Source organism: Panthera leo, chromosome D1 (assembly GCF_018350215.1).
Source record: "Panthera leo isolate Ple1 chromosome D1, P.leo_Ple1_pat1.1, whole genome shotgun sequence".
Taxonomy (NCBI): domain Eukaryota; kingdom Metazoa; phylum Chordata; class Mammalia; order Carnivora; family Felidae; genus Panthera; species Panthera leo.
Genome location: NC_056688.1, coordinates 18,604,833 through 18,616,692, shown reverse-complemented (window position 1 = coordinate 18,616,692; position 11,860 = coordinate 18,604,833).

The window sequence follows — 11,860 nt, the reverse complement described above, 5'->3', positions numbered from 1 at the left end:
CAGGCAAATCCACAGAGCAAAAGAAAGGATTGCCAGTTTATAGAGGAAAAGGGGAACGTGGGACGGCTTTTATAAATTGGAAGTCCATCGGAATGCACTGGGAGTTGGAAGCATGGTGGTTTTCATTGGCTGAGCTGTTGCCCGGGCAGAGGAAAACCTTTCTCCTACTGGGGTAGTCAAGTAATAGCAAAAGTAAATGGACTTGCAAGGTAGGCTCTTCCTGTTGTGTCCGCAATGGACTAGGAGTGCTAGGGTGTGTAAGCACCGGCTGCTGACCTCTCAGCTTCATTTTAGTGAGATTTCCTTGTATTGATACAGATTTAAAAGGCATCGACCTAGCACAAAGTTTCCAAATTTGCAGCTGCTGTAGGCGCCTTGTGTGGTTTGTTTAGTCCAGTGTATTTTTCTCCTTCACTTAAGTAATTTCACATTAAAAAAAAAAAAAAATGACAGACTATCGTGAAAGACTGGGAAATCTGATATTGAAATTATAAACAAATGTCAAAAATAATATCCTGAATAGTTTGAATTTTTTCATTGAATATGTACTGGATAGTAAAACAGACAGTCATAAGTGCTACGAAGAAAACAAAAGGGTGAAAGGATCAAAATTGATGAGGGCTATTCCTTTAGACAGCATGGTCAGAGTCTCTCTGTGTGGGGAACATTTGACCACAGCAGAGTTAGGGGGCCCCATTTAGTTGGAAGATTCTGAACGGAGATTCAGAGTCTGAAAGGCTTTTTTTTTTTTTTTTTTTTTTTTTTTAAGTTATTTTGAGAGAGAGAGAGAGCAAGAGCATGCAAGTGGGGTGGGGCAGAGAGAGAGGAGAGCTAGAGAACCCGAAGCAGGCTCCACATTGTCAGTGCAGAGCCTCGTGCAGGGCTTGAACTCATGAACTGTGAGATCATGACTTGATCCGAGATCAGAGGTAGAATGCTTAACCGACTGAGCCACCCAGGCTCCCCTAGGGTCTGAATGCTGTTGGTGAACAGTTAGGGTCACCGGCTCTCAAACATCTATTTGTATGCATTTAGTTTAAAAAAAGAAAATTTTTTTTTTGAGAGAGACAGAGCGAGCAAGGGAGGAGCAGAGAGAGAAGGGAGAGAGAGAATCCCAAGCAGGCTCCACACTGTTAGCACGGAGCCCTCACGAACCATGAGATCATGACCTGAGCTGAAACCAAGAGTTGGATGCTTAACCAACTGAGCCACCCAGGTGCCCCTGTATGTATTTAGTTTTTAGAGGAAAAGGAGTATTCAAGAAAAAGGTAGATGCACAAGTGTCCAAAATCAGATATAGGAAGAGAAGATGTTTAGGCCTCAGCTTGGTGCCATGGATTAGGTTTTAACTTTTAGTATAGTACTTAATATTTTAGAGATCAGAGCTCTCTCTGAAAAGTAGGTGAAATCTATGGTCTCTGTTCCCCTAAAAGTACACATTGTATATAGTAGAAGCTCTTCCTAAACACTGTCCACTTAACGTTTTTAATATTCTTTCTGAAATATGCAGCTGATCCCTGGGGAGTGTTATGCCCAGAATTCGTGATCCCCAAAGACCACTAGGGAGCCGAGTCCGATGCAAAAGCAAAAGAGCCTTTATTCGAGCTAGCTCGAGCTCAATCCCCTACCTGCACCGACGCAGCGGTGAGATACCAGGGAGAGAGCGCGAGTTTCAAAAGCACAAAGGTTTTATAGGGGTCTAGGGGCAGTTGGTGAGGTAATGGCTGTGGCCTCGGCCGATTGGCTGGGGAAGGGTCGTGGCCTCGGCCGATTGGCTGGGGAAGGGTCGGAGTCCTGTTACGCAGGTCGCTGGGCGTGTTTTGATCAGGAAGTTTGAACGGGTGAGCGGGAGGTTACTCAAGGGGAGGAGGCACGGTGGGAGGTTTCTGTGATTTTCACGGAAAAGGGGTCATGTCGGGGACATAGTCACTCAAGGTGGAGGACACAGAACAAGATGGAGTTGGCCGGTGTAGGCCCGCCCTTTCAGGGAGTACTAAAGAAAGTACTACACAGCTAGTAGCCTTCACTTTGGTTCACTCCGGTGTATCTGCTTCCACCAGTTGAGAAGAATGCTTAGCAAGAGTTGGTTATGTGTGTTACCAATCTAGTTCCATCATACTCATAATTATGTAGCTAAATTACACAAATTGATAAAATTTGAGTCTGCAAAGAAAAAACTGTTTCTAAGAAAACCAAGAAGGTCGGGGTGCCTGGGTGGCTCAGTCGGTTAAGCGTCGGACTTCAGCTCAGGTCATGATCTCTCGGTTTGTGAGTTTGAGCCCCGTGTCGGGAGCCTGGAGCCTGCTTCGGATTCTGTGTCTCCGGCTCTCTCTGCCCCTCCCCCACTTGTGCTCTGTCTCTGTCTATCAAAAATAAATAAAATGTAAAAAAGAAAACCAAGAATGCTTTGGAAAGACGGGATAAAGATGAATGCTAATAAAAAATAGCTATTCATGTTATTTTCCACTTTTTGTGTTGTGTAAGGCTTTAGATTGTATTTTTTCAACATGGGTCATTTTAACTGCAAAGATAGTTCCATCAAAAGGCAAAGAAAAGATGTTCAAAATTTAATACTGTGCAATTAAGATGTAAAGACACTAATTGTATAAATGTCTGTTTTTATATCTTGTCCACAACGATCATTTCTTCTCCCTCTCATCATTAACAAATGTTTAAATAAATTGCTTAAAACTTAAAAAAAAAAACAAAACTATTGAATTGGGTGTAGGCAAAGCAGTTATGAGCGACTAGAAAGACTTTATTTTTTCCTAAGTTTTTTCACTTATTTTGAGAGAGAGTGAAACCATGGTGGGGAGGGGCAGAGAGGGAAGGAGAGAGAGAGAATCCCAAGTAGGCCCCGATGTGTGGCTCAAACTCACAAACTGTGAGATCATGACCTGAGCTGAAACCAAGAGTCAGGTGCTCAACTGACTGAGCCATCAACAAGCCCCCTAGAAAGACTTTTTAAAGCCCCAGGTCTGGTAGGATTCTGCATTTGATTTGATTTGCAAGTCTTTGACTTGTCTCTACTTTGAACAAAATGAAACAAAGTCAAATGCAAAGCACTAGGCATATAGTTTGTGCAAGAACTCCAATCAGACGGACCATACTCAAGAGAAAGGCCTTGGAGAATGACAAGGGAATACGTATCTAGGTAAAAATAATATTCTTTTTTTTTTCTAAGTTAGAATTCCAAGGTTTCGTTTTTTTTCTTTAATTTTATTTTTTAAATTTACATCCAAATTAGTTAGCATATAGTGCAGCAATGATTTCAGGAGTAGATTCCTTAGAGCCCCTTACCCATTTAGCCCATCTCCCCTCCCACAATCCCTCCCGTAACCCTCAGTTTGTTCTCCATATTTAAGAGTCTCTTCTGTTTCGTCCCCCTCCCTGTTTTTATATTTTTGTTTCCCTTCCCTTATGTTCATCTGTTTTGTCTCTTAAAGTCCTCATATGAGTGAAGTCATATGATTTTTGTCTTTCTCTGACTGATACTTTCACTTAGCATAATACCCTCCAGTTCCATCCACGTAGTTGCAAATGGCAAGATTTCCTTCTTTTTGATTGCCGAGTAATACTCCATTTTGTGTGTGTGTGTGTGTGTGTGTGTGTGTGTGTGTGTGTGTATTTATATATACACCACATCTTCTTTATCCATTCATCCATGGATGGACATTTGGGTTCTTTCCATACTTTGGCTATTGTTGATAGTGTTTCTATAAATGTGGGAGTGCCTGTGTCCCTTCGAAACAGCACACCTGTGTCCCGTGGATAAATGCCTACTAGTGCAATTGCTGGGTCGTAGTTCTATTTTTAGTTTTTTGAGGAACCTCCATACTGTGTTCCAGAGTGGCTGCACCAGCTTGCATTCCCAAAAAATAATATTCTTAAGGCATATATATTGATAAGGATACAGGTTAGACTTCATGTGACAGACACCCAAAGTAATAGTGATTTACTCCAGAGAAAAGTTTTTCTTTTCTTTCACATAAAAGTGTTAATTAGCATGGCTGTCTGCGGCCACAAACCCCCAAATTATAATGACTCCGACACAATAGAAATTTATTTATCACTCACAGATAGTTCAAATGGATGATCCTGGTCACTGGGTAGCCCTCCTCTACAGGGTGATTCAGGGATCCACGTTTTTCCATCTTGTAGTTCTGCTATTTTCAGAACTTTCTGTGTCTTATCTAGAGGAATGGGCAAGGCAATGGAACCTGCATAGCCACATTTTAAAAGCCTTGGTCTGAAAATTCCATACATCATCTCTCACATTCTGTTGGCTATAACTCTGTTACCTGGCCACATCTAACTGTTAGGGAGGCTGAGAAACAGCCTGGTAGAAATCGGCTGGAAGTCTGTTTGTTCAGCTAAAATCAGAGTTTCTGTAACTGTAACAGTTAACTATTGCTTTGTAACAAATCGCCCCAAAATGTAACGGCTTAAAGCGAGAAACATTTACTTCACAGTTTCTGTGGAGCAGGAATCTGGATGCAGCTTAGTCTAGGTGTTGGCCAAGGCTCTATTTGGAGAGGAGTGCTTCTGGGCTCACTCTGTTGGCTGTCAGCAGCCTCAGAAGATCCACTTCCGAGCTTACTCACAAGGCCATTGGCAGCCATCAAGTCCTTGTTGGCTGTTGCCAGAGGAATTGATTGCTTGTCCTGTGGGCTTCTTCAGAGGGCAGCTCATCACATGCAAGCTGGAACAGAGGAGGAAGGGGAGAAAGCAAGAGAATGAGCAAGATGGAAGCCAGAATCTTTTTGTAACTTAATCTCAGAAGTGATATTCGATCACTTTTGCCATATTCTTTTGTTAGAAGCAAGTCATAGGCCCAGTCCACATTCAAGGGAGTGGATTTCACAACACGAATACCGGGAGGCAGGGACTCATAGGTTGTATTTCAGATGCTGTCATTAATTACTCTGAGAGAAGGGAAAGCAGATAACTGAGAAACAAGCAACCTATTCCAGTGTATTTATCTTTCTTTTTTATGATTCCACACTTCAGTAAGCTTTTTCAATTAACCAACCAATTCCAAATATGTTGGATAATAATAAAAACTAACACTTTAACAAGTGTCAAGCACCAATTTTAGTCCTTTATTTGTATTATCTTGTTAAAATGCTGACACCGACCCTTTGAGGTAAATGCATTTTTTTTTGAACAATTTATAGACCAAGAAATTGAAAGCACAGAGAATTAAAAAAAAAAATTTTTTTTAACTTTCATTTATTTTTGAGAGAGAGAGAGAGAGAGAGAGAGAGAGAGAGACAGAGCATGACCAGGGGAGGGGCAGAGAGAGAGACAGACAGAATCTGAAGCAGGCTCCAGGCTCTGAGCTATCAGCATAGAGCCCGACCTGGGGCTCGAACCCATGAACTGTGAGATGACCTGATTCAAGCCGACGGCTTAACCGGCTGAGCCACCCAGGTGCCCTTAAAGCACAGAGAATTTAAATAACTTGGCCAAGGGCACACAACCTCTCCACACTCCTCACTCTGTCTCTTCAGCTCAGGCAGTCCACTGGACCCCACTATGGTTCTGTCCCTGTCCCACAGCCTAGAAACTCTCTTAGGTCAGAAAACTGGGTCGGTCACTGGGCTCATTCATTTGTTTCCTGTTTCTCAGGCAGTACTATCCTCCATTGCTTGACTTCCTCACAGATGACCTCACTGATGCTGACCAGGAAGTCCCAGGCTGATTGGTTTAAAATTTCACTCCTGGGGGAGGCCGAGACTGCAGTTCAGTTGGGTATGAAGTCTTGGTGGGGCTTCACAAAAGTGACACTCCACTTTGGGCCTGTTGTTTCTTTTTAGCACTCCCTTAGATGGACTCCATAGCAGAGAAGAACATAGGATCATTCACAGGCACCCATGACGCACACCCATAAGTTTCCAGAAATAACAAAGGAAGAGACAGTGGGTAAAGGAGCAGCCCTGTGACATTTGAACTGTTAACGTTGAGGTGTTGTCATTCCTAACCGTGGGCTCGTGGTGCCTGAGGAAACTTGAGTTATAAATAAAAAGTATGTTCTGGAATAGAAGAGTGCACAGAGATGGTTTTGACTTTCTCTAAGGAACTCCATGCAGCTTCACAGGTCAAGCTAAGACTTGAAGGAGAAATGGGAGTTCACCAGTGTCAGGTGAGACGTAGGATGAGAAGGGGAAGGGAATTGTTTGTGCTGTGGGTGACAGCATAAAAGACCACAGCATGTTCTGGAATGTGAACATGGCACTATAAAGCTCAAGTTGAGGGGTGCCTGGGTGGCTCAGTCATTTGAGCCTCTGGCCCTTGATTTTGGCTCAGGTCATGATTTCACGGTTCTTGGGATTGAGCCCGCTGTGCTGTCAGCACAGAGCCTGCTTGGGATTCCCTCTCTCCCGCTCCGTCTCTCTCTCAAAATAAATAAATAAACATTTAAAAAACACTCAAGTCGAGAATTGTCTTATGAACTGTGTTGTCTAAATGGAGTGTCTCTCAATCAGATGGGGCCCCAAATGTGGGGCAATGATCAGGTGGAAGCAGGTGGTGCAAGAGGTGAAAGGATTCGCCTGGGGCAGAACAAAGGCAATAAAAGTTTATTGAAAAGTTTATTGAATATGTCCTGGGGGGCAGGACAGCAGAGAGGCTATCTGAAACAAGGTAGTGGGAGGAGGTTGTTTTTAAGGAAGGAAGGTGAGGAGGTACGGTGAAGTATGGAATTCTCCCTTTTTGGTAACTATGCCTGGTTGTAAGTATCCCATGGGTCAGTTAGGGCCTATGGATATTTTGAGGTGAGTCGCCTGATGGGCCTGTCTGTACCCAGCCTGGTGGTTGCTGCGGGCCCTTTCTACATTCTTTCGCTCAAGCCTGCTTGCCTAAAAGTGGCCTCTACATAAATGAGACCTAGAAGGATGGACCGATGATTGGGTTCTATTTGTTGGCATCCTTTGAAGCTTGGGATGAATTTCTCCATGGGCGAGTTTAATTTGCATCTGCTGGGTTTCCTGGGAGTCCACTAATCCAAGATCACTCTAAAATTCTCACTTTGAGGTTTTTAATACTACCAAGACAATAAGAATTTGGCCTGTGGGCTGGCTTTCAGTTCTAAAGTTTTGTTGTTTTGTTAAGATTTTATTTTTAAGTAATGTGTACCTCCAACGTGGGGCTCAAACCTACAACCTTGAGATCAAGAGTCCCATGCTCCACCAGCTGAACCAGCCAGACGCCCCTCAGTTCTAAGTTCTTGTCTGTGATTTCCTCCCTTTGCTCAGCACCAACATTTGAATTTATTTATTTGCTTCTGTAGTCCTCTGGAGCCAGGGGTGGAAATTTTTTAGTGAAGAAGTTTATCCAGATACCTAGGTCACCAAATAATCAGAAACAGAATGAAAACCGTCTTTTGAAAAGGCTAGCGTTTTATTTACTGTCACCTTATATGCTGAGAAAACTATTTCCAGATTTCTTTGCTTTATAAAATTTGGGTAAAGGAAAGAACGTGGAAATGGCTAATCCAATGACAGAGAGCTGGACTTTTTCAAATATTTTTAATCTACTTACTGCTTTACTTATCCCCAATGGACCTTGAATGCCAGAGCAAATTTAGTCTGGTCTCTAGGTTAGTGACAAGAACAATAAATTTGAAGGCTTGCGTCCAATGCCAGCATTGTTACACACAAAGTTGGTGACTTTGGGGATTCATTCCTCCCCTGTAACACACAGGACACGAACGTGTACTGTACCTATTACATTCTAGGGCTTCCGTAACAAAATGCCACAATCTGGGTGGCTTAAAACAACAGAAATTTATTGTCTGACGGCTCTGGAGGCTGAAAGTCCAAAGTCAAGGTGCCAGCAGGGACATGCTGTCTCTGAAAAATTTACGAAAGAATCCTTCCTTGCCTCTTCCTGATTTGAGGTTCTTTCCTCAGTTCCTTGGCTTGCAGTGACCTCACCTCAACCTCTGCCTCTGTCAGTTACATGGTGTTCTCCCTGTATGTATATCCAAATTTCCGTATTTCTTAGTAAGGACATCAGTTATTAAGCGTTCGCACTACTCCAGTAGGACCTCATTTTCATTAACTGATTCTTTCTGTAACGATTCTATTTCCAAATAAGATCACCTCCGGAAACACTGGGAGCTAGGACTCCAACGTTACTTTTTGTGGACTTCAACCCAACTCATAACAACTATCTTCTAGGTCACTGCCTCCTCTGTTCCTCACAACACATCATAGGTATTGTATATACCTTAGTTAAACACTTCTCGTTTTTTTTTTTTTTTTTGTTTTTTTTTTAAGGCTGCTGACCTTTTTAAAAAAAATACCGGTATAATTAACATACAATGTTATGCTGGTTTCAGGTGTATGTAGGGGCACCTGGGTGACTCATTTGGTTAAGTGTCCAACTTCTGCTCAGGTCATGATCTCCCGGTTTGTGGGTTCAGGCCCCACCTGTGTCAGCACAGAGCCCGACAGCACTGGAGCCTGCTGCAGATTCTGTGTCTGCCTCTCTCTGCCCCTCCCCCGCTCGCACTCTGTCTCTCTCAAAAATAAATAAACATTTAAAAAATTTAAAAGAAAACAAAAAAACAACAATTCTAAACATTACTCCATGCTCATCAATGTGAGTGTACTCCTAATCCACTTTTCCTATTTCACCCATGCCCCCATGCACCTTCCTTCTGGTAACCATCTGTTTGTTCTCTATAGTTAAGACACTGTTTTTTGGTTTGTCTCTTTTTTAGTTTGTTTGTTGTTTTGTTAAATTTCACATATGAGTGAAATTATGTGGCGTTTGTCTCTCTCTGACTTACTGCACTTAGCATTATGCCCTCTACATCCATCCATGTTGTTGCAAGTGACAAGATTTCATTCTTCGTTTTATGGCTGAATAATAGTCGTGTGTGTGTGTGTGTCTGTGTGTGTGTCTGAGTGTCTATGTGTACCACATCTTCTGTATCCACTCCTCTATCAGTGGATACCTGGGCTGCTTCTATAGTTTGCCTGTAGTAAATAATGCAGTAAACATAGGTACGCCTATGTCTTTTTGATTTGGTGTATTCATATTCTTTGGGTAAATACCCAGTAGTGGAATTACTGGATCGTATGGTAATTCTATTTTTCATTTTTTTGAGGAACCTCCTCCGTACGGTCTCCCAACAGTGGCTGCACCATTTTGCATTCCCACCAATAATACACGGGGGTTCCCTTTTTTCTACATCCTTGCCAATCCTTGTTGTTTCTTATGTTTTTGATTTTAACCATTCTGACAGGTGTGAGGCGACACCTCGTTGTATTTCTGATTTGTATTTCCCTGATGATGAGGGATGTCGAGCATCTTCTCATGTGTCTGCTGGCCATCTGGATGTCTTCTTTGGAGAAGTGTCTGTTCATATCTTCTTGTTTTTTAACTAGATCATTTTTTAGTGTTGGGTTGTATCAGTTCTTTGTATATTTTGAATACTGACCCTTTATCAGCTAGCTATGTCGTTGGCAAATATCTTCTGCCATTAGTAGGTTGTCTTTTTGGTTTTTTGATTGTTTCCTTTGCTGCTCAGAAGCTTTTTATTTTGATGTAGCCCCAGTACTTTATTTCTGCTTTTATTTCCCTTGCCTCAAGAGATATATCTAGAAAGAAGTTGCTGCGGCCACTGTCAGAGAAATTACTGCCTGTGTTCTCTCCCAGGCTTTTTATGGTTTCAGACCTCATGTTTAGGTCTTTAATCCATCTTTATTTTTTTAAATTTTATAACGTTTATTTATTATTGAAAGATAGAGACAGAGTGCGAGCAGGGGAGGGGCAGAGAGAGACACACACACACACAGAATCTGAAGCAGGCTCCAGGCTCTGAGCTGTCAGCACAGAGCCCAACGCGGGGCTCAAACTCACAAACCGTGAGATCATGACCTGAGCCAAAGTCGGACGCTTAACTGACTGAGCCACCCAGGCGCCCCATCTTGAGTTTATTTTTGTGTTTGGTGTGAGAAAGTGGTCCGGTTTCATTCTTTGCGTGTAGCTGTCCAGTTTTGCCAACAATGTTGAGATCATGTTTTTCCCATTGTGCATTCTTGCCTCCTTTGTCAAAGATTAATTGACTATATAGTTATGGGTTCTCTATTCTTTTAATTTATATGTCTGTTTTTCTGTCAGTACTATACTGTTTTGGTTACTACAATTTTGGATTATATCTTGAAATCTGGGATTGTGATAACTTCAGTTTTGTTCTTCTTTTTCAAGATTGCTTTGGCTATTTCGGGGTCTTTTGTGCTTCTGTACAAATTTTAGGATTATTTATTGTAATTCTGTAAAAAATGATGTTAAGTATTTTGATAAGGATTGCATTAAGCCTATAGATTGCTTTGGGTAGTATGGACATTTTAACAATATTCTCCCAATCCATGACCATGTAATATCTTACCGTTTATTTGTGTCATGTTCAATTTCTTTGATCAGTGTTTTATAGTTTTCATAGTACAGGTCTTTCACCTTCTTGTTTAAGTTTAATTCTAGCTATTTTACTATTTTTGGTGCAGTTGTGAATGGGGTTGTTTTCTTCTTCTACGTCATCATTAATGTATAGAAATGCAACATATTTCTGTATATTGATTTGTATCCTGCAAACATACTGAATTCATTGATCAGTGTTAGTAGTTTTTTTGGTGGAGTCTTCAGAATTTTCTACATATGGTATCATGTCATCTGCAAAGAGTGAAACGTTTACTTTTTTCCTTACAAATTTGGATGACTTTTCTTTCTTTATGTTGTCTAATTGCTGTGACTTGGACTTCCGGTACTATGTCGACTAGAAGTAGTAAGGAGTGGACATCCTTGTCTTGTTCCTGACCTTGAGGGGAAAGCTCTCAGCTTTCCCCAATTGAGTATGATGTTAGCTGTGAGTTTTTCATATATGGCCTTTATGATGTTGAGGTATGTTCCCTCTAAACCTACTTTGTTAAGTTTTTTTGTTTTGTTTTGTTTTTTTTAACCAGGAATGGATGCTGTACTTCTGATGCATTGCTGCACCTACTGAAATGATCGTATGGTTTTTATCCTTTTTCTTGTTAATGTGATGTATCATGTTGATTGATATGTAAATATTGATCCATCCTTGCATCCCTGGAATAAGTCCCACTTGATTATGGTGAGTGATTTTTTTTAATGTGTTGTTGGATTTGGTTTGTTAGTATTTGGCTGTGGATTTTGCATCTATGTTCATCAGAGATATTGGCCTGTAGTTCTCTTTTTTTTTTTTTTGTAGTGTCTTTCTCTGGCTTTGGTATCAGGGTAATAACTGGCCTCATAAGATGAATTTGGAAGGTTTCCTTCCTTTTCTATTTTTTGGAGTAATTAGAGGAGAATAGGTATTAACTCTTCTTTAAATGTTTGCTAGAATTCACCTATGAAGCCATCTGGTCCTGGACTTTTGTTTGTTAGGAGTGTTTTGATTACTGAATCAATTTCATTGCTAGTAATTGATCTGTTCAAATTTTCTCTTTCTTACTGATTCAGTTTGGGAGGTTGTGTGTGTCGGGAAATCCATTTCTTTTAGGTTGTTCAATTTGTTGGCATGTAATTGTTCATAATACAGTACTCTCTTATGTTTCTTTGTATTTCTGTGATGTTGTGATTTTCTTCTTTCATTTCTGATTTTGTTTATGTAGGTCCTCTTTCTTTTTCTTTTTTTGATGAGACTGACTAGAGGTTTATCAATTTTGTTGACCTTTTCAAAGAACCATCTATGGCTTCATTGATTTATTCTATATTTTTTTAGTTTATATTTTGTTTATTTCTGCTCTAATCTCAATATTTCCTTCTACTGGTTTGGGGCTTGTTTATTCTTCTTTTTCTAACTCCTTTAGGTATAAGTTTGGGTTGT